We start from the raw sequence: 5000 nt of genomic DNA, 5'->3' as shown, positions 1-5000 counted from the left end.
GAATTTATCTGAATCTGAGCAGACAGAATATCCCTAAACACTTCAGAATTTATCCGTCTGCTTCTGTCACATCATCAATAAACACTAGTGACCCAGTGCCATTGGAAGCCTCCCCTGGAGGGAGGCTAATATCTCTGTAATACCGACAAGCTGGACTGTAAATCATATAGACCGAAGTGTCCTGAATGCGGATTATCGAGTGTATGCATCAATTCTGGCCAAGAGGATGGAACAGGTGATGCCACTCTTGATAGACGAGGATCAAACTGGGTTTATAAGGAGGCAAACCCATGATAACAGGAAGAGCCCTCCATAACATTGATTATATTGGTAAACGGAAATATAGTGCAATCCTACGCTAGGACGCTGAGAAGGCCTTTGACCCTGTCGACTGGGAATTCCTGTATCAGGTGATGGATAGGTTTGGCTTTAGTAAAAGCTTTATACAAAGCCTAAAGACAATATATTCATCCCTGACTGCTCAGATTAAGATCAATGGCAGTCTCTCTGCTTCTATAGCCTTACAACGTGGATGCAGACAAGGCTGCCCCATCAGTCCAACCCTCTTCAATCTTTTTATTGAACCTTTGGCTCAAACTAGGGATGTCCCGATCCGATATTGATATCGCATATTGCCGCGATATCGGTCCTGAATGCTGGATCGCAGATCGCACCAGAAAAAAAATAGGCAGCGATCTGGGGCTCGCGATCCGGCGTGTCACTCACGTGATGACAACAGTAGTAGTCAGTGGTCACGGGCATGTAGCTAGTAGCTACCTGTGTGTAATGAGTCTGACAATGTCATGATGCTAGCTGGTGAAATCATAAACCATTTGCTTACGTACTTTTTCGGTTGTTTACATAGTCTGAAACTACAGATGGTAAGCTTTCAAATGATGTGTCATACATTGAAATCGGAAAAAAATTCAAGACGACACGAGTATTTGAATGTTTGTTTGTATCAATGTTTTGCTCAAGAATGGTGACTGCTAAAAACGCTGCTAGCGGCTAACGTTTCGTTCTAAAACGAAAGTATTGTAACGTCCCCACTTGGACAGTGGTTGAAATAATGACAGATAGCTTCTCTCATGTAATCTGTGCGTTTAATTGTAAACTATCTCATACACAACTTTCTTAGTTCACCGGAGCTCTCTCTCCCAACGGTCTCAACAACACACACAGCACCCGCCCCCCCCCCCCCCCCCCCCCCCGTGACCTCCACCAATCACAGGGGTGCATTGGCACACAACACAGCAACAGTAAGAGAACATGAACATGAACTCAAGCATTAATGAACATTAATGAACAGAGTTTGCTACACTATGTTTACAAGCCAGGTATCACTTACCGAGTGGTACTTTAAAACTTCCAAGTTGCCTGTTATGAAAAAAAACGAAAAGCAGATATTGTTGACACCCCTTCGATTCTGCGACTGGTTTCTGGTCTCACCAGCGGGCGTCTCTAGGCTACACTTTTAAAAAGGGTGCTATAATTGATTTGCCATTTGTAAGAGAAGATAAATAGAATAAAAACATGAAGGCACTAAAACTAGAAATCTGACAGTAATTCATTTTATTTCTACAATGCTGAATGCTGCAGTTTAAATTGTTTTAACTTTAAACCAGTTGGTCACTGAGTACTGCAGAGTACTGTTTTTGTTGCTTGAATAAAGGCTGGCTTGTCTTTAATAGCCAACTGTTGTTGTGGACTATATACTGGGGAAGTATTTGTTATTATTCAGAGGAGTAAAACAATAAATACAAATATCGGATTGATATCGGTATCGCAGATACCTGAAGCCCCAGGTATCGATATCGGTGGTGAGAAAATGGGATCGGGACATCCCTAGCTCAAACTCTTCGCCAGGAAAGGGGTTGGAGGGTATACCAATAGCGGGAGCAGAATATGAAGTATGTTGTTAATACGCGGACAACGTATTAGTGAGGCTACAAAACCCAGGCTCGGGGTACCATTATTGATGGATATCTTAAAGAGGTATGGGAGTTACCTCTGGATATTGTACTTAATGTTCATACAGACAGACACACAGGCCCTGACATTTAATTGTCCCCACTCAAGAATTGGTAAACAAATATACTTTTAAATGGCAATCACCATTTATCCAATACCTTTGGGTTTACTTACAGAGAGATATGTCTTCCTGTATGCCATAAACTATAACAAGATTAAGAAAAACATATACAAAGATATGGATAGGTGGTAGGGATGGACGGTTTCCAATTATTGAAACCGAAAACCGTCAAAAGACTAAAACTGCGGTTTTCCGGTTAACCGAAAAGGTTAAAAAAATAATAATAAAAAAAATAAAAAGAGCGCCAATTTCAAATAATTGAGCCCTACTGCTACAATACACTCATGTCGAACACCATTAAAACACCGTAAGCACAGTCGCAACACATTTAGGCTACTTAGTTTCACAAATATAAGTGGAAAGGCAGACTTTTGTAAGCTACACCATACATGAAAACACATGAACACTTAACACACCAGCTCCGCTGATCAGGGTGCACGCCTGCACGGAAGATCATCTCTTGGAACAGCGTCTTCATTGAATGAACTGCTTTCTCAATATCTTGGTTCTTAGACAAAGTTCAGCTGGCTGCTCAATGTATTTAAATATTTGAATACTGCTCAATAATCACTGAAATATTAGACTTAGAATTATGCGGTGAACATACTTAAAGCTTTTCATAAAAACCACATGCCGCGAGACTGACTCGTCCTGAACTGTCGTAAGTCAATCAACAAAGAATGCCCCATCAAAATAAAAGTGCCCATGGTAGAGCTGTCAAAATAGAGCTTTCAAAATAAATGTACTAAAACAGATAGAGATAAATACAGAACTACCTTTGCGTCACTAATTGACCGCGTATCTTCTGAGACATGCGTTCTGTCATCACTTTTCAGTAGCGCCTTCACACACAGTGGCGCTGGTGCACAAACACTCTTGATCGCTATAGCTCTTGTTTTATTATATTGTGGTTTAGTAAATACTGCACTTGGAGTTACATTCAATGCATGATTTGTGGCTATAGAACATAAATAAAGTTTTGATTGATTGTATTGATATCAAATCAAATCACATTTTATTTCTATATGCGCATTTCTCACAAAGTGACCCAATGCGCTTTACAGAGAGCCAGCGAAAATGATCTTATTAAATGTAAGCGAGTAATTGTAAAAAAAACTTTCCTATCTACCAATAACTGAAGGGCAACTATCTTTCCCATAGAGTGATTCGTTACGCCTTAAATATAATCCCAATTAGATATTAATCCTCAGTTATTCTTCACAACTGACCAAACCCTCTCACTCATTGTGCGGCAGATTCAGACTGTATCATTTTTATTTTCACACACGACAAAACAATGTGACATGTTCCAGTTTTATTCTTATTCTATTTTATTCTTCTAAAAAAAAAAAAAAAAATAATCCGGTTTCAGACGGTTTTGAATAAAAAACCGTTTCTATTTTTATAAACCCCGGTTTTCGGTTTAAACCGAAAAAACCGTCCATCCCTAATAGGTGGGGCCTTGCTTCCCTTCGATATAGGCAACAGAGTAAGACCAATCAAGATGAATATTCTCCCAAAATGATTATTATCTATTCACTGCCCTGCCAGTAGAGAGGTCCCCACTAAACAGTTTAGAGAATGGGACAAACACATTTCCAGGCTCATTTGGAACAAAAAGAGACCTTGAGTAAAATACTCAACTCAAGGTCTTCGAACAGTTTGCTCCTCCAGGTCCCCAATACAGGCTCCGCACCATGGGGGATCCGAGCCTTCTGTTCGGGCTGCGCCGCGCCTGTGGAACAGCCTTCCTAGACAGCTAATGGCAGTACAGAGCCTGGACTCTTTTAAGACCGGCCCTAAAAACCTTTTTATTCAAAAAGGCCTTTGACTTGCTGACTGTTCATTCTGTGACTTCATTCTTGTGATTTATTTTGTTTGTTTCTATTTCTATGTTAACTTATTATGTTTTTAGGTTGTTTTAACTTGTGTTTTTACGGTTGTCGTTTTCTCTCTCTCTGTAGCACTCTGAGATTCTTTTGAATTAAAAGTGCAATACAAATAAAATTATTATTATTATTATTATTATTATTATTTATTATTATTATTATTATTATTATTATAACCCTGCAGCTGCCTGAGGGAAGAGGGGAGGTGAGGCGTTACCAATACAGTCGGCCCTAGGTTGTCTCGACAAGGTGAAGGAAATAGCCTCAGTTAGAGAACCCATGTGTCGGTCTCGCTCTTCAGAAATGGCTAGAGGTGATTAGGCGATTTCAGCTTCATCGAGAGGTAAAAGTATTAAGTTGGCCAGCCGACAACCCACACTTCACAGCCAGCACTGCAGGATCATAGACACAGACATGGGCCCAACATGGCATTAACTGGCCCCTCTGTAGAATCATGTCAAACGGGGAGCCTGATAGTTTTCAGGAACCTAAGCCAATTATTTGAACTCAATCAACATGATTTTAATAGATACTTACGGTCGTCACTATTTTTTGAAGGAGGTCAGAGGGCCCAAACCTGCAATCTTTTCAAAACTGATTAATATTTTGAATGCTTAAATGCTTATAAAGGTGAAGATGGTAAGAGTATAGGTAACATTTACAAAGCCTTACACTTCAATGAACAGAAACTCAACTGACTACATTCAAAAGTCAGCGGTAGAACTATATGGTAATAAATAATGTTATTTAAAGCTCCAAGATGCTCTAAAATGTGTATTTGTGTCTACTTAAATATATATTAACACTTTTTAAACATTTCACGATTATAATGTCTTTAATTTGAATCATTTTAGATGCCACTGTCAGTGAAGGAAAAAGCAACCGAAAAGCAATTTTTTGTTTTTTAAAGTGTCTAATAGATATAGATAGATATAAGATAGATACATGACAAAGATTTCACTTAATAAATAAATAATAAGAAAATAGTAAAATACTTTTACAAATAATTGGTTGCGCCA

At 39.0% G+C, this 5000-nt stretch overlaps 1 protein-coding gene across 1 annotated transcript in view; it reads right to left on the bottom strand.

The window, feature by feature from the left end:
* med23 (mediator complex subunit 23) overlaps window positions 1-5000 on the bottom strand; it is a 95769-nt gene that overhangs the window by 87436 nt on the left and 3333 nt on the right. The gene's annotated exons all lie outside the window — the stretch shown is intronic.

The sequence above is a fragment of the Nansenia antarctica genome, assembly GCF_963989245.1.
Source record: "Nansenia antarctica genome assembly, chromosome: 6".
Classification (NCBI taxonomy): domain Eukaryota; kingdom Metazoa; phylum Chordata; class Actinopteri; order Argentiniformes; family Microstomatidae; genus Nansenia; species Nansenia antarctica.
The sequence above is the reverse complement of the archived record's forward strand: the minus strand, read 5'-3'. Positions and strand labels throughout refer to the sequence as shown.